Below are 18815 nucleotides of genomic sequence, written 5' to 3'. Positions count from 1 at the left end.
TTGCCTGTAATTCCGGATATTTCTTCACTCTCCACCTTAGCATTCCTGTCCCCTATGAGAAAAAGGACGTCTGATGATGGAGTGCGGTCTAAACGGCATTGCAGGTCCTCATAAAATCTCTCAATGTCAGCTTCTTCAGCAGTAGTGGTTGGTGCATAGACTTGGATAACTGTTATGTTGAAAGGGTGACCTTGGATCCGAAGTGAAATCATTCGGTCGTTTTGGGGGTTGTACCCTAGCACTGCTTTGCCCATTATTCTGTTTACTATGAGAGCGACCCCATTCCTTCTCTTGGATTCGTGCCCACAATAAAAGACATAATGTTTGCCGGAATTAAATTCTCCCGTTAGGGTCCACTTGAGCTCGCTGATACCCAAGATATCAATGTTCAATCTGTCCATTTCTCGCTTGACGACATCCAGTTTATCTTGCGTCATAGATCTTACATTCCATGTTGCTGCTGTCGGACTTTCCGGTCGCTTCCCGACACATCCATTGGCTTTAGCCCAGCCGCTTCATTCGTTCTGGAGCTACTAGGAATCGCCCTTTGTTAATCCCCAGTAACATGTGGGACGTCTTCCAATCTGGAGGGCTTATCTTCCGGCGCCATATCATTTTTGCTATTGTGACTGGCCATAGGGTTTCTTTGGCAGGAAATACTGGAGTGGGTTGCCATTACCTTCTCCAGTGGATCACATTTTGTCAGAACTCTCTGCCGTGATTCCGTGACCTGTCTATATTGGGTGGCCCTACATAGCAGAGCTCTTGACTTCATCGAGTTTCGCAAGCCCCTCCGCCACGACAAGGCAGTGATCCATGAAGGGGACAGACAACAATACCTTCATTTTATGAGCTGCCATCCACGACACTGCAAAAAATCTATCCCCTACTCCCAAGCCCTTTCTTTGCCCTGAGGACTTTGCGGAAAACGCCAACCGTCTGCGGACGGTCCTTAAGAACCAACACTATCCGGCTCCCATCATTAACGACGCTATTGTGCTGTGCGGTTTCAGTGCACGTTAAAGAACCCCAGGTGGTCGAAATTTCCGGAGTCCTCCACTACGGCGCCTATCATAGCCGGAGTTGCTTTGCGACGTTAAACCCCACAAACAAACCAACTAATAAAGTTACCAAACTAAGTCGTGAGAATACTGTCAGGAAACGTCAAATAGCACCTCACAATCTTCACCCCTCAAACCTGATTCTAACTTTCACAAATAACGCCCCTATCATCAATAAAATATTGAAGAAGCACTTTAATATTATTGAGCAGAGTGGCCGACTTTCCAAAATTTTCCCAAATCCTCCACGCGTAACCTACAGACGGCAAAAAAAAATTACAAAATTACGTAGTTCACACTAAAGTAAACAAACCACCTCCCGCAGGTTGCCTACCTTGTGGCAAAGGTCGATGCCAGTTGTGCAAACACATGCAGACAACAAAACAGGCTAACCGCACACATTCAGCTTTCAAAAATGACATTAAAGAAAACCTTAACTGCGACTCGGGCAAAGTTGTATACCTACAGGAATATGGCCACTGCCAGATGCAATACATAGGTCAAACCCACACTCCCTTCAGAATAAGATTCAATAACCACCGCGCACCCACCAAGTCACTACCTAACTTTCCCCTATCCAAGCAGACTAATCAAACAGGTCATGAATTGAAAAAAACTAAGAGTTACTCTACTACAAAGCAACTTCAGAACTAATCGTGAGCGCGAGCAACGTGAGTCGTATTTTATCCATAAATTTAATACAGTGGATTGCGCATAAATGAACATCCGGGAATCCTTTAGGCCCTTTGGGGTCAATAACCTATCGAAGCATTCAAACTAACATATTCACTGTGAAGTGAACCTTAGCTCTGTGCACCTGCCTTTAGTTAACTGCCTTCACGAAAAGACACAGCGGGCGCTGTCGTCTGAGACCATACCGAAAGTGTTTTGTCCATTTTCTCCCCATTCCACCCCCCCCCCCTCCCCCCTCTCGCTTTTATTCTCCCCTGACATCTCCTTTTTTTGCTAATCTGCTTGCCTCCTCTTTCCCGGCCTTCGGAATCTTCACGCTCCCCGCATTTTCTTGGTTTGGCCGCCTGCTCGTACTCATGTTTTGTCCTCTCTCTCTTTCCTAGAATTCAACAGATTCCCCATGACCGTCTTTCTTCTCTTCTTCTTTTTTTTTAGTGGTCCTTCTTTCCTGCGTCTGTACAATTTTCAAACCTTTAAAACTGAAACACAAGCAATGTAACCACAGTCTTGAAAAAGACCGGACCCCGGTCGAAATGTCGACGAATAATAAATGAAGTGTTAATGATCTTCGCTATTTATTTCTTCTGCAGCCAAGAACGTCTTTTTCGCAAGCATGCATATATATATATATATATATATATATATATATATATATATATATATATATATATATATATATATATATATATAATATGTATAATAATAATAACGTAACAGTCTGTTGGTCTTGTCAATCAGGGGTAGGAGCTTCGTCAAGCTACTGCGTTTGTAGCTTTTTGCTTCTACCCTATAGCATTTCTTTTCTGTTCCTCAGCACAAAAATGCTGAATAAGTTTGATTTGATTTCATTTGACCGACAGACCCTATTGTGAGACATGGGGTCGTGAGGAGACACTCGCCAATATAGAGTGTGAGTTTCATGCTTTAACACAACAGGTTTACTATCCTCACGGAGCAAAGGTCATAGGCGCGGTGCGAGGAGTCCAATATACTACGCCAGGTTTCGAGCCTTTAGCGTAGCGTGGTCCGGTAGTTACGCTTTACACTACGTGACTGCTGACGTCATACCAGCACGAGAGCTGGGCTACCAAGTCGGCTCTTCAGCGTAGCGTGGCTCGTAGCCACGCCGGACGTTCGCGCTTCTCCCACTAGGTGCGCTGTGGTCTAACAGGTGGTTAAACGACAATCAAAGAGCGCAGATAGCAGCAGACATAGAGGAAGCAATAGAGAAAAGCCCTATGGAAGACTGGGATTATGAACAGGTAGAACTACTCATAAGGAGGAAAATTAAGGACGTTAAAGTAGCAAACCGCTGGAATGGAAAAAGGAAGCCACGAAGCTGATGGAATAAGGAAATCAGGGAAGCCATTGAACAACGACGGGCCGCTTCAAGGGAACACCGAGCGGCAAAGAAAGCTCAGGTATCTCAGGAGGAAATCGACCAAAAATGGGAATCGTATCGACAAAAGAAACTTGATGACCAGGCCCTCGTCCAAAGTAAAATAAAGCAGTCCACCGATCGCTGGATGGCTTACATACACGATGCCTCTAGAGGCGGACCAAGAAAATTCTGGAACCATATAAGCTGGCTAGGTAAAAAGAATCAAAGGAAGCAGGACCGGATTCAAGATAACGAGGGAAACTGTTTAAATGGAGACAACGCAGTGAACTACATTACATCAGTTATAGCCGTGTCATTTAAGAGTGACGATAGGGTAATCTCCGCAAATCAAGAAGCAACACAAGCTAGCAGAATACAAAGCAGCTTAGAACTGACCAATCTAAAGTGGAAAAAGGCAGAAAAAAATATTCCTACAAACACATCTACAGGAAATAGATGGAATTCCGATCAAGGTGATTAATGAACTTGGTCGAAGAAGTAAGGAAACGTTGTTAAAAGCTTTGAAAACAGTCATAACGAATAAGCAGATTCTGGACAGCTGGCGGCAGAGTAAAATGAATTTGATTTATAAAGGGAAAGGAGAAAGGATGCACATAAAATCCTACAGGCCGATTACCATAACATCTGTTATGTACAAGATGGCCATGCAGGCGGTGAAATTAGAGGTGCAAGCATGAATAGAAAGTAACTAGATACTCCGAGAACTTCTGAACGGCTTTAGAAATGGTTGGCGCTTAGATGATAGCCTGTTCGTGCTTACCCAATGCATCGAAATATCTAGAGGGGAAAATAGACCTTTGTATTTGGCCTTTCTGGACATAAACGGGGCGTACGACAACGTAAACAGGAAACTCCTGTGGAACATATATTTAAAAGAAGAAGGTATCGGCTATGAGATAACATAGTTTCTAGAGGAAATATACCGGGATAACAAAGTAGAAATTACATGGGAAGGGATAAGAAGTGCGGAAGCTGTCAAGGTATGCAAAGGATTGACACAAGGCTATCCTGTATAACCGCTGCTGTTCATGCTTTATATGATAAACCTGAAGCGGAGGATACAAGAAAGTAACCTAGGATTTAATCTGTCATATAGATTAGGTGGAAAGGCGGTAGAGCAGCGCCTCTCCGACTTGATGTATGCAGACGATATTGTGCTGCTAGCTGAGAGTCTGGAATAATTGCAAACTCTAGTTAAGTATTGCGGAGACAAAGGGGGCGCTCTAGGCTTCAGTTTTAGCGCAGTTAAGTCTGGTCTGATGATTTTAAACGGCTCAACTGATCAGGGTCTTAAAATACAAGGCCATGAAATACCCAGAGTAGCAGAATATAAATATCTCGGGGTATGGTTAAACGAAGGATTGGCATACATTGGAAAGCATGAGCAATCACTTAAAGCCAAAGGACGAAGAAATGCCGGGATAATGAAGCATAGGGAATTGTGGGGATACAACAGGTATGAGGTTTTGAGGGGTATTTGGAAAGGAATTATGGTGCCCGGACTTACTTTCGGAAATGCGGCTTTGTGCCTAAAATTAGAGGTACAGTCGACAATAGAAATAAATCAGAGAGCCGTCGGACAATTAGCACTAGGTGCCTACGGCAAAACCACAAATGAGGCGGTACAGGGAGATATGGGCTGGCCATCTTTCGAAGTACGGGAAGCTCAGAGTAAAATATTATATGAGGAACGCCTGGGGAAATTGGGCAGTAACAGATGGGCAGCTAAAGTATTTAAATACCTATACCTAAAACGTGTTGACTGACAATGGAGGAAAAGAACTAGGAAACTAACCAGTAAGTATACTGGTTACAATTGGACGAATAAATAAAGAGCGTTAAGCAACAGGTGAAAAGCACAGAAGGTAAAAATTGGATAAATTCGATGGAAAAGAAACAGAGTGTGGAATTATACCGAAAGTGGAAAAGGCAGATCAGGAAGGAAGCTTTCTTTGATAACTCAAGAGGCAGTGCCCTACTTTTTGAAGCTAGATCAGGGTGCCTTAGAACACGCAGCTACAAAAAGAAATTTAACAATGAAGATGACGCATGTGCTGTATGGGGTAATCCCAGTGAAACAATTGACCATATTGACTAATTGACTCGAATGTATTGGTATACATCCGGGAGTCGATGCAGGTGCAGTCACTGTTCCTGAAGCTCTGGAGTTTAGAGATACCAGTGACCGGATGAATAAACCGGCGGTGGAAGCTAGCAAAAAACGATTGGAAGAGTGGTTGCTTAAAAGCAGAAAAGTGACAGAATGTTAGTAATGTAGAAACAAAAATTTAATAAATAGCAGGATGGTATGGTGAACCAATCTAAAACAATAATTATGATATAGGAAGATAAATGAGCATGATAGCTACTGCTACCACCCCGTTTCAAAGGGGACACTCCTATATTCCATCCATCCATTCATCCATGGTGTCGTCTTTCATTGGAGACACTTCGCCTCTCTTCTCTATTCGCTAAGTAGAGGAGGGGAGGCTGTGCTGTATAAAACATGCCATTTCAGAGCTTGTAAGACAGTTTGTCATGCTCTCTGAGAAGCAGAGGGAGAAGGCGGCTCGCCAGTGTGAACCCAGGAAGCGACAGCGAGCTACGGAGACAGAGGAACAACGTGAAGAGCGTCGAGCCATACGTCGTGCTCAAGATGCGGCTCGGCGAATGCGTGCTTCTTCTCAAGTCACCGAAGCAGTTGCCTTCGCAATCTCCTCTTAACTACAGCTAAGCCACTGTGAATTTTCGCCTGCTGCTCGCTTATGCTACTTTTCACACCTGCTGCTTCTTAATCTGCGACTCACTTCTACTTTGCACATCTTCTTCTTCTTCTTCACACACATGGAAAGCTTAATTCCTACCGGTACATAAGCAACGTTGTCTCACACAACGCCAGACAGCCTTCCAGTCTCCTGCCTACCCTTCCCATCCACCGTCACCGAGGTCCACTTGGCTCGCCTCCTGGGATCTCCCTCTTCAAAATGTCCTCGACATTTTCGTTTCGTCTAGACAAGTTATGTGGTGCCCTTGTGGATCGCAGACAGCGTGGATGAGTTAAACCACAGAAAACCGTGTCTGACCAGTTTTAATTGAGCTTCCACTCTCTAAACTAGGTTCAGGTCTACATGAGTGGAACCTGCTGCCTTAGCAGTACAGAATAACCAGGCATAACAATTAAACCTTTCGCTTCCATAGCCGGTCGGCAGTCATATTTTATTATCGAAATACATATACCCTCCAGCGAGCACTGAAAAGCCTCCATCCATACCCTCTGACGAAGGGAAAGATGCTCGACCAGTGATCACTGTGATCAAGGGTTCACAGCCTTCTAAGCCTATACAAAACATGTAGTGCTACAAGAAATAGGGCTTCATGCTTGTGTGGCAATTTATGACTGGTCCTCATGCCTTATTTGGTTTTTCTTCTAAATTCTTTCATCTCCCTTCCCAGTGACGTGTACCTAACAGGAACAACTTTCTGGTTAACCCCTCTGTCTCATTCTCCCTCTTTTTGACGCGAACGCTTCACTACTTGAGGTAGATCGAGCCGTCGGGTATGCACGCTTTTCACCTCGAGGGAGGTTTAGAGGTCAAACCTCTGTTTTAAGCATTGGGGGTCGCCATATGACTTTAGGGCATAGCCACGTAGGCCACAAAGTGGTCCGTGACCTCTGTCAAGGTCAAGACCACTGATTTAGGGCTCAAACTTTTGTAGTAAACCTGGTGGTCATCATATGACTGGGTCATAGTCACGTAGGCCAAGTGGCCCGTTCAAACTGTCAAGGTCAAGGGCGCGTGAGGTGACATCAGTGTGACGTGGAAGAAGAGGGCGCTAGAGCTGTGTTTAAAACCAAAGCTGTGTTTTAAATTGCACTTAAAAATCGAGGGTACAATGAGAGAAAGAAGATGGCTACGCTGTATGAAAGAGCACCGAACAAGGGTAGAGGGAGAGCTTCAGTTCGCAAGTCGAGCCAACTTTGCTACAAGTGGACTTGTCTTAGTCTGTCGCGGAGCTTTCAGCTGCAACTAAAAAGCTCGAATGACGAAAGAGCTCTCGCTTGGAAGTGAGCTGCGGAATTCTTCAGTGCGAGAGGGCTGCTTGGCTTACAAAAAGCAAGGGGGGGGAGTGATGCATAAAATGTAATCTGATTTGTCAAAGCCTTGCAACAGTTGTGCTGATGTCAGAACAGCACTTTATGTTAATCTAGCTGCTACAGCTGCTGAGTAATTACCCAACTACCTCATAAAGTCATCCCCGGAGCTTTAAATGCTTAAGCAGATAATTTATAATGTTAGTGTTTACAAAGCTCTGCGTCGTTTGACGAAGTTTTGTTATTTATGACGCGATAGCGTTAAAGGTCTCGTTCACCGAAAATTCGGCGCCAGCGCTATCGCAAGCGTTATGAGCGAAAATTCACGAGCATGGCGCTGACAAGCGATAGCTGGCAGCTGTAATGGCCGAGCACTAGCTGGACGTAGGGCTTTCTGAGATTAGGTTTGTCAGGAGTCGCCAACTCGGTTCTCTCCTTTCATATGGGAGGGCGATATCTGAGTCAGCTTGCCAGGATCCTTGAATTGACGTTACCCCTATAGGCACCGCAGGCATGTTTATACGGATTGGTTAAAGCGGGGACTTATATGTTGTCATGGCTGTCATGACCTTTGGTTACTTGGTAATTGTGCCGTGGTGAACTTCGACGCACATGAGCTTGGCACCCCGCCGGGGTGGCGCAGTGGTTACGGCGCTCGACTACTGTTCCCAAGGATGCGGGATCGAATTCCGGCCTCAGCGGCCGCTTTTGCTTGGAGGCGAAAAGCAAGGCGCCCGTGTGCTGTACGATGTCAGTGCACGTTAAAGAACCCCAGGTCGTCCAAATTTGCGGAGTCTTCCACTACGGCGTCTTTCACAGCCTGTGTCGCTTTGGGACATTAAACTCCACAAACCAAATATGAGCTTAGCCTGTCAGATGCCAAATGCTTCCTGCTGGTTTTATTTTTTTATGTGTTGGCAGTTTTGCTCGAGCACTTGGCGCCTGGGCAGAAAGTTAAAAGTTAAATTGGTTCACAGGAAGGGAAAGGCGCAGTAACTGTCACACTTGCTCTGTGGACACCCGAACCGCGCCGTAAGGGAAGGGAGGAAGGTGGGAATGAAAGTGGAAAGAGAGAAAGAGGAGCCGTAGTGGAGGGCTACGGAGTAATTTCGACCACCTGGGGATCTTTAACGTGCGCTGACATCGCACAGCACACGACGCCTCTTCGTTTCGCCTCCATCGAAACGCAGCCGCCGCGGTCGGGTTCGAACCCGGGAACTCCGGCACAGTAGTCGGGCGTCTTACCACTGCACCACCCCGGCGGGGCTGGGCAGAAAACACCTTCCTGCGGTTGGAGTATCTAGAGCGCGCGTCCAACGCCTTCTCAGTACATCTACTCAACAGCTTTCGAGCATTGCAAGTGGAGCATTTTAAGCATCCTTATATAATAAAAGGTCCTGGAGAGCGGCGCGGGCGTTTTTTTTTTTTTCATTTTTTTTTCACGTTGCATAGAATCAGTTAATTCGGGACCTCACCATCTTGTGGTCACTACATCGCACTTTCCCGATTTTCTCTACGTCTTGCAAAATGGCGGTGGTTGAACACAGTATGAAGCCAATTTCATTTTTAGTCTCCCAGTTGGGACTTTTCCATGTCCATCTCCGGTTCTTCCGTTTGCTGAAGAAGATATTCATGATTCTTAAGTAATTGCTCTCTGCAAACTCAAATAGTAACTCCCCCCTGCTATTCCTAGAACCAATGCCATGGTCACCTGCTGCCTGGTCTCCTGCATCCTTATTCCTTATCTTGGCATTAAAGTCGCCCATCAGTACAGTGTACTGCGTCTTTACTTTTCGCATTGCCGATTCTACTGCCTAAATCTGAAGAAAGAACACAACAGATTAGTAAGAAGGAAACCCATCAAAGAGTTAGCGGGGAGAGGGAGGGCAGAAGAGTTCAGGATATTGATACAAAATAGATATTCAGCTCTAACCGAGGATGACGACATTAATCTAGAAGCAATGAACAATAATTTCAAAGATATCGTTACTGAGTGCGCTGTAGACGCAGGCGGAGGGACAGTTAGAGAGGATACCGGCAAGCTGTCTAAGGAGACGAAAGATTTGGTGAAGAAACGTCAGAGTATGAAAGCTTCCAATCCAACAGACCAGATAGAATTGGCCGAGATATTGCTACGAAGATGACGAAGCGGGCAGTTGCGCGGGGTGGTGTGCTCGCGCTAGGCCCGCTGGCCATAAAAGCATATTTCATCGTCATGTCATCACGTTGTTTTGTTTCTGTTGTGTCGCCGTGTTCTGTCGCTTGCCCTGCCACCAAGTAACATTTGGTTTGAGGTGCGGTTCATCCCTATCCTCGCCTTGCACCATCGAAGCCAACCGTACGCCGGGTTCATCGGCCGAGAGCCCGTGGAGATCGCCGTCCAGCTTTGCCTCAGCCCTTTGCGTTCAGACCCGACCAGCCGCTCTCCCCAACCCCGTCCCCAGCCCTGAACACAACACACGATGACCAGGAAGAGCCCAAAGCCGACTCAATCGACCCTACGATGAAGCGACCTCACGACCACTAGAGCGAAGACAGCACCCCCGCCCAAGCCTTTCGGCGTGTCCATGAGCCTTGGCCTTCGGCAAACGATGACGATTCGACCTGATGCTCCGGGGCAAGCATTCATCCCATCTTTGCATTCATTGTGGTCTTCAGCGTTTCATGTCCTAATCCTGTGTCTGTGTTCGTCACTTCATGTAATGGATTTCTAGCAATCGATCGGGACGATCGCTCAGTGGCCCAGGGCAGTGCTACGAAGATGACGAAGCGGGCAGTGGCGCGGGGCGGAGTGCTCGGGCTAGGCCCGCTGGCCATAAAAGCATATTTCATCGTCATGTCATCACGTCGTTCAGTTTCTGTTGTGTCGCCGTGTTCCATCGCTTGTCATGCCACCACGTAACAATATCAAAGCTAATCAATAAGCGCAAGGTGGCCGATATAAGGAAGTATAACATGGAGAAAATTGAGCATGCTGTAAAGAACGGGGGAAGCCTTAAAGCGGTAAAGAAGAGATTGGGCATAGGCAAAAACCAGATGTATGCGATAAGGGGCAAGGCGGGCAACGAATCACGAATATGGACAAGATAGTCAAAGTAGCCGAGGAGTTTTAGAGATCTCTACAGTAGTCAAAGAAGTCAGGACCGTAATGAGATTGGCGGTGGGGAAAAACAATCAGACGTTCCACCAGTGACGAAGGACGAGGTCAAGAAAGCATTAGAAACTATGAAAAGATAAAAGTCAGCTGGAGAGGATCAGATAAATGCAGATTTGTTGAAGAAGGGGGGGGGGGGGGGGGGTATCGTGCTGGAAAAACTGGCCACCCTGTATACGGAGTACCTGGTTTCATCGACGGTACCGGAGCCATGGAAGAATGAAAACTTTATCCTCATTCATAAGAAAGGGGACTCTAAGGACCTTAAAATTTACAGACAAATAAGCTTACTGTCTGTTACGTATAAGGTATTTACTAAAGTAATCGCTAATAGAATCAGGACAACCTTAGACTGCAATCAAGCAAAGGGTAAAGCAGTTTTTCTGAAACGGTACTCTACTAACGATCATATCAATAGCATCAACCGGTGTAAGAAAAATGCTCGGAATATAACCAGCCCTTATATATAGCATTCATTGATTACTAAAAAGCATTTGACTCAGTTGAAACCTCGGTGGTGATGCAGGCATTGCGAAATCAGGGGGTAGACGAGCCGTACGTGAAAGTGCTGGAAGATATATATAGTGGCTGCACAGCAACCATAGTTCTGCATAAAGAAAGTAACAAAATTCCCATAAAGAAAGGTGTTAGTCAAGGAGACACAATCTCCCCAGTACTATTCCCAGCTTGCTTAGAGGAAGTATTCAGAGACTTGGAATGGGAGCAGTTAGGGATAAGGGTAGATGGAGATTACATCAGTAATCAGCACTTTGCTGATGACATTGCCTTGCTAAGCAACTCGGTGGATGAACTGCAAGTAATGATTGATGACCTAGACAGAAAAAGTAGAAAGGTAGGCTTGAAAATCAATATGTAGAAGACTAAGATAATGCTCAACAGCCTCGGGAAGGAACAGCAGTTTACATTAGGTAGCGAAGTTCTGGAAGTAGTAGGCGAATATGTCTATTTAGGACAGGTAGTAACCCCAGATCCGGACCACGAAAAGGAAATAACACGAAGAATAAGATTGGGATGGAGCGCATTTGGCAAGCACTCGAAGATTATGACTAGCAGCTTACCGGTATCGCTGAAGAGGAAAGTATACAACAGTCGCATCTTACCTGTACTCACCTAGGAAGCGTGCAGATAGGAAGCGTGCAGAGTGGGTCAGAGAAATAACTCAAGTTACCGACGTTCTAGTGGAAATTAAGAAGAAGAAATGGACATGGGCAGGACATGTAGTGCGAAGAGGATAACCGATGGTCGCTTAGGGTAACAAACTGGATTCCAAGGGAAATTAAGCGTAGCAGGGGGCGGCAGAAAGTTAGGTGGGCGGATGAGGTTAAGAAGTTCGCAGGGGTCAAGTGGATGCAGCTAGCATAGAACCCGGTTCATTGAAGAAGAATGGGAGATGCCTTTGGCCTGCAGTGGGTATAGTCAGGCTGATGATGACGATAGATTCAGTTTCATGAGTGCATTAAATTCCCCACTTTATGGCAGGAACTATACGCGCTTCTCCAGAACGCCGCACTTCACTCAGGCAAATCTTTGGTGCGTTGTTTTTGTTTCAGTGTTGGCGTGGCCATGTCATAGTTCACTGGCGATGCTACGATAACACTCATGCAACACCGTATCACTATATATGTAAGAAATACTAGAGGAAAGCAACATCATCGCATTTCGGTGGGACGCTGGATTACGACGTCAAAACCATGCTTAACGGCCCATAGAGCGCGGCGGCAGCCAAACAACACGTCCCAGACAATACTCGCGGTACAATACTCCGAAAATTTAGACTATCGCGATATGCCCCGAAGCAAGACTGCTTTAGCTTGGTGATATTCTATGATTCTGCGTCGACTGTATGGGTTAGCGTGCATGCGTGTACGTGCCGAAAGTTATCGCTACGCACATCGAACTCACTTGTAACCTTTGTGCCGCGACAAACAAAAAAGCAGGAGAAGAAGGTCAGCTCGAAGTCAAACTAGATATCGTAGTTTTATGTCAAAGAACTTGATCGATAAAATGAGAATATATTTCACTGGAATGATGGAAAGCGTTTCTTCTCGCACTGATAATTATTAAAAGGAGGTTGTAATTTCTGGTGGCGCAAGCTCTGTATATTTAGGAATTCTGGTTCAGCTGATATCGTGATATCGGGGTGACGGAGCTTGAGGCTGGTTTAATATGATTGAGAGATTAGCCTTGGATAATCGGCAGGCGATTTCTCCACCGTAGAGACGCTTAGGGCCTTATTAAGGTCCCTAACTGAGGCATATCTAAGCCCCAAGCCGAAATTTTGAAGTTTTAGTTAATTGCATTGAACGTTATGTCGGAGCACTAGAATAACCTCCGAATTGTTACTGGAAGTTATATAAAACTGCATTCTGCTTCACACCACGGCTGCCGTCTAGCTTTAGAGAAGGATTGCCTAATAAAAGAGTACAAAGAAAAATCGCACGCGAGATATTCGACTTTATGTGTATAGATAAAATTGACGAAGAATGCGGCATCACCTCGTATGTCACATTGCTGCAGTGAGAATTGGCCTTCGTCGAGAACCACTTCCATCCGTGATTATCCCGGCTCTGTTTCCATTCCTTTTCGTCGCCTATCCTGGCATGCTAGCTTACGCTCGTTATGTTTTATATATATATTTTTTGTAACTGATGTCAGTTTTAACTTGCATCACGCGCGCTCCATTTCGCGTAAAAAAATTATTTAAGCCATTTATCAAAGTGGCAGTAGCCCGATTTGTGCTGTCTGTTTTTATGTGACTATCAGGTCCTTCTGTATGTCAATAGAAAGCCCGTTATACATACTGCACGGGCAGATGTATATTATTTTTTATTACGTTTGGGCAGCCTCACCATAATATATGTATGTCAGTTGAGGTGTAGGACATCATACAAACAGTCACCCACAAGGTTATTTGAGGACTTGGATCTTTACTGCAACTGGTGACTTTGTTTTGTTTGTCTAAGTGGGAGACTCCGCTTCCTACAGTGGTGACTCCGTACGCATGTGAACAAACGAAATACAGAAATGTTCTCTACGATATCGGTGTACGTTAGACAGCAACTTGTAGCCAAAATTCTGCGCCTTGCACTGTATCGTTTCGATTCCTCATGTAAGAATTCGTCACGTGAAATAGCATCTGCAGGCGGCTATGCGATGACCGTGAGTAAAAGCTGGAGGGCATGTCTAGAACTAAGGCTGATTTGAAACATTCGAGCAAATCCATATTGTATTTAAAAAGTGATTTTTAACTTATTTTTTTCATGAAGCTATAGAATTCCTCTGCATGGTGAACGGTGAAATTTTCGAGACACCAAAACCTGCACAGTTCGTGGACTCTCCATGAAGGGAGGTGAAGGAGATTCACGTAGGCAACGGAGCCGCTAATAATTATGATTTCTCAAATAGTTAATGCTCATAAAGTCACATGTTCTCTGCCTTCTTTATAGACCATTGGCTCAGTGTGTGTCGTCTCCAGCCTTCCAGGCCTGAACCCAAACATGCTTGAACACGGTGCCCATCGGCACTACAGTCAAGCAGGAGCAGGACTGACCGCCCCAGTGAAATAAGTGAGTCGATGTTACAAACATGCAGTCTTCTGTAAAAAAGACTTATATTAAGATACTTTATGCAAGGTTCAAATGTACATTTTTTAAGGTTTGTAAGGTCGGAAAGCAGGAATACACGCCACTCTACTAATGTGGCGTGTACTTGATGCGCTGATTGCTTCCAGCTGCGCTTTCCGTGCCTGCACAAGCTTGAGCATACGTGCTAGCACTTGTTGCTCGTGTATCGCATGGTTCGCCTCTTTTTTGGTGATATGTATTCTTCCTCTTTTATTTTTTTTTTCGTTTAGACTAGCTCTCGGCACAATTCCACTGCTTCCTACAGAAAAGTTTCTCTGGGGACCTACGTTGTTTCGGGTATGCGATCGCTGCTAACTACGCAGTTGGTGAGTTTGACCTACTGAGGGACTCCAGTGCTATGGTGTGCAGACCCTGAGGGCAAAGTTGACTGGGAAGGTCGGTGGGCATTAGAAAGTCGGCATTCAGAGGACGGTAGTCAAGAAAGGACAGGCTGAGGATGAGAGAACTTATATATTCTATTCAAACCAAAGAAATGAAAATGGAACCTGTATGCAGTGCTTAAAGGGCTTTTTTGTGTGTGCCACACGTCGCTCAGGGCGGCCTTCCATTCTCGAGGCGCATATCTGTTTAATATGTATTTATTCTTGATTTGCCTCGCGAAAGTAATGGAGCTTCGCGACCAGAACGCTAGCTTGCGCAGGGGCGATTCTTTAATTTTTAAAACATAATAAACCCTGACTGCTCATTGGAGGGTCAAATTCTAAAGTTAAAGCTCGGCTAATTTGGTCATGTGATGAAAGAGAGGAGTCGCTGGAAAAAGATTTGATGTTGGGAAAGGTTGAGGGTGTCACCGAAGAAGGGGTAGGGAGCGAACGCGATGGTTAGATGGCATCCTCAAGGCGCTGGTGATGAAGTTATGTGATGTTAGGATGATAGCGAAAGACCGGAAAGCATGGTGTGATATGGTTCATAGGGTCACGAAGAGTCGGACCCGACTGAATGACTGAACTGAACTGAAGTGGTGCTCATCCCTGAATATTATATTTTTCGATCTGAATTGGGTTTTCCTATTTTCTTTTTATTGTTTTGGAGCCTCCAGGGCGAAATATATGTTATCTCGCCAGTGTAGGACAAGGGCAGACATATGGCGAAGGGATCTTATATGCCACATCTTGATGGTGCCGTTTGAGAACGCTCTTTGCGACAGAAAAATGGTGGTTTGGAGACATGTGATGTCACAGCTTCCATGAAGCTGCTATTTTATACCGCCGAACACATTTGTGCAGGTCATTGCTGTATGATAGAGCAGCGATGGACAACCTGGGGCGCAGGCGGTGCTCGTGAAGCTTCAGGCGGAGCATCGCTGAGAACGTCCACATGGTGAGAATATGTATCACTCACTGTACCACTTATTAGGATCCCGCAACCTCAGATAAACTGAGTAGAGACGCGAAACTGTGGACAGTAAACTTTTCACTTTATGGATCGGGCAAAGCATACTACTGTCTAATACTCTACAATTTGCGTCATGGTTTCCGCGTTCACGAATCATTACAGGCCAGCCCATTACGGTATATTAGCAGACAAGTCATGTTCCTTAGCTTGTGTTTGAATTAAATCTGTGATGGCCGCCGAAATGTGTTTGGTGAAGAATGAGTGTTATTGACATCACTCAGCACCACGATATGAGGAGATGTGAAAACGAACGCTCGCGTACAATGCGTGTAGAATCTGTGCCGAGTGTTGTCATGCCTGAGAAGTGCTCAGAGACACAAGTGTGATTGCTGTAGTAAATGCGTGAATGCAGGGTTCCACGCATATACCGAACGAGCGGGCTTCAGATTGGGCTCATTCTGGAATGTGGCAGAAAAAGGTTTTAAATTTAACCATCCGACAGGGTTGATTTTGAAAGCAACGCCTTGTAACGTCCGATGAAAAGGCAAGGATTATTAAAGTGCAGAGCTCTTTTAATCTTCTAGAATTGAAATTGGTAACTGCTGTTAACACCAGGTTTACGCGGTGGTTAGGGTGCTCGACTGCTGTGCCCGAGGATGCGGGATCAAATCCTGCCTACGGCGGCCCCTTTTCGATGGAGCCAACAAGCAAGATATTTTCTTTTTGCTGCGCGATGTGAGTGCACGCTATGTTACCCAGGTGGTTGAAATGTCAAGGTCCTCACATAGCTTGAATCACCTTGGGGCGGTAAACCCGATAAGCTAAACAAAATATTTTCCGTTCCTTTGCTTTGAGCGTCTGATAAAGATTAACTGGCCCAAGCACACGTTTTCTCACCAATCAAAGACTCATCTCTGATCTCCGGTTTTCATCAGGGAGAACAAATCCCATCCTGGTGGTCACTGAAAAACAAAATGGGAGTGGCAGTAGTTTGAAACATGAGTGAAGCTGTAACCTAATTAGCTTTTGAGATAAAACAGTTAATTTAAGTAATCTTACTCAGTCGTCAATCCTTTGTGGCTCTCAGTTAATTACGATAGTTTCTACATTTTCTCACTGTGCCCAGAGGTACGAATTGAAGGTATGCACAAATGACACGTGTAAAGTTTATAACAAGGCTCTCCTCGAACCATTCCGTGTGTGAAACCAGAATGTAGAGAAAGAAGCGTGCAGACGAATTCGCACTGCATAGAGGGAATTTCAGCAGGGACAGTCCTCGAGCACTGTCCTAGGCTGTACTAATCACAGGCCGAATTACCTATTATATATTGGAATAGTGCATGACTCTGGCAGGTCACGAAGAGTTCGCACGTCCAATATCCGGATGGACGCGTACGGAAACGAGACTGTCCGAATGGACCCGTGCGAAAAGCACCAATTGGATGGAACTGGTTGAGTTAGCAGTCTGTTCAACAGACGCGCTGCAACAGCAGCATAACAAGATATTACGCGATATCAGGAAGGCCCTGGAATATGTTTACGAAAAGATCAAAATATGTTGTCAGTCCACTAATTATTCTTTGCGATTCTGTAAGTGACGATATTATTATGCTCATATCTTGGTGTTGCCGGTACCGTACAGTAGAGCAGAATTCACAAAATTACTGAGAGGGCGGCTGCATGTTATATGCATACGTTAGAAATCCGCAAACGACGTGCACCCTTTGGATGCATGGGGAACTATGGTAGTAATTATAAGTCGGTGTATTGCGCTTTATTCCGAAATGTCCATGCTTTATACTATAACGGAGGTATCGCAGCTAAACACAAGTAAGCTTTGAAAAACGATTGTCAGTTCGAGCTTAATGAAACGAGCTGATAGAAGCTGAGAGTAACGTGACCTAGTCTGGGCTATCTTTCAGTTCAGTTCATTTCAGTTTGTTTATTTTGCAGTTTTGCTGGAAGGTTTCCTGGATAAAAGCTGCTAGAGCAGGTTGAATAAGTCCAGGACTTTCCGCTTGCTAAAGTTGAATAGATAGTAACGTCTAGTCTGCGAACGTTTTTGTTGTTGGCTTGAGCAATAAAGTATCCATACAAAAGTTGTAGATCACCTAGAACAACAGCCAAATGGAATGCTTTCATAAAGACGCGATTTACACAAATTTATTTATTGGCTTTGAAAGCAAGCATTTAGGGCTCAAACTTTTGTGGTAAGCCTGGCGGTCGTGACATGACTGGGTCATAGTCACCCGGGCCAAGTGGCCCATGCCCACTGTCAAGGTCAAGGACTCGTGAGGCGACGTCAGTGTGACGTGGAAGTAGAGGATTCTAGCGCTGTGTTTTAAATCAAAGCTGTGTTTTGAAATGCACCTAAAAATCGAGGGTATAATGAGAGAAAGAAGATGGCTGCACGGTATTAAAAAGCACCGAACTAGAGTAGACGGGAAGCCTCAGTTCGCAAGCCGAGCCAACTTTTCGACAAGTGGACTTGATTTCGTCTGTCGCGGAGCTTTCAGTTGCAACTAAGAAACTCAAATGAAGAAAGAGTTCTCGCTTGGAAGTGAGCTGCGGAATTCTTCAGATCGAGAGGGCTGCTAGGCTTACAAAAAGCGAGGGGAAGGGGGGGGGGGAGTGAGGCATAAAATGTAATCACATTTGTGAAAGGCCTGCAACAGTTGTGCTGATGTCAGAACAGCACTTTATGTTAATCTAGCTTCAACAGCTGCTGTGTAATTACTCAACTACCTCATAAAGTCATCCCCTTGAGCTTTAAATACTTAAGCACATACTTTTTAATGTCAGAGTGTTTTTAAAAGCCTGCCTCGTTTAATGAAGTTTTGTTCTTTATGACGCGATAGCGTTAAAGGCCTTGTTCACGGAAAACTCGGTGCCGGAGTTATAGCTGGCGTTATAAGCGACAAATCACGAGCATGGCGCTGACAAGCGGTAGTTGGCAGCTGTCAATGGTCGAGCGCTATTTGGACGGGCTTTCTGACATCACGTTTGTCAATAGGCGCCAACTCGGTTCTCTCCTTTCATATGGGAGGGCGATATCTTAATCAGCTTGCCAGGATCCTTGAATTCACGTTACCCCTAGGCACCGCAGGCACGTTTATACGGCATGGTTAAAGCGGGGATTTATATGTTGGCTGGTAGCCTACGCTGGCGAGTTATGCACTTAAAGGTGAAACTGAAGTGGCCTCTTGCGATTTTAACGTCCACTAGTATAAGAAATTGATCTTTACTCTGCACATTTATATGAAACATTTCTTGCGAAAATACCTTTGAAGAGCTGTTGTATGTGTGGATAAAGAAAACGTTCTATTGCACTTTCCTCTATCTCCGAATTCATACGCAACATGTGCAATTATTCTAGTTTAATTGACTACGATAAGAGCATGGTAGCTATTCC

At 45.2% G+C, this 18815-nt stretch overlaps 1 long non-coding RNA gene across 2 annotated transcripts in view; it reads left to right on the top strand.

Moving 5' to 3' along the window:
* LOC146208230 (uncharacterized) overlaps nt 1-18815 on the top strand; it is a 51176-nt gene that overhangs the window by 11352 nt on the left and 21009 nt on the right. The window contains exons 2-3 of one of the 2 annotated variants that reach the window (XR_014703371.1): nt 13900-13990; nt 15295-15388. This is a non-coding gene — a long non-coding RNA (uncharacterized LOC146208230). Of the gene's footprint in view, nt 1-13870; nt 13991-15294; nt 15389-18815 lie in introns of both variants that reach the window. The other variant, XR_014703370.1, reaches the window with a different exon arrangement.

This window comes from Amblyomma maculatum, chromosome 1 (assembly GCF_055883805.1).
Source record: "Amblyomma maculatum isolate TAMU_Amacu chromosome 1, ASM5588380v1, whole genome shotgun sequence".
Classification (NCBI taxonomy): domain Eukaryota; kingdom Metazoa; phylum Arthropoda; class Arachnida; order Ixodida; family Ixodidae; genus Amblyomma; species Amblyomma maculatum.
This window is presented reverse-complemented; position numbering and strand designations above follow the sequence as displayed.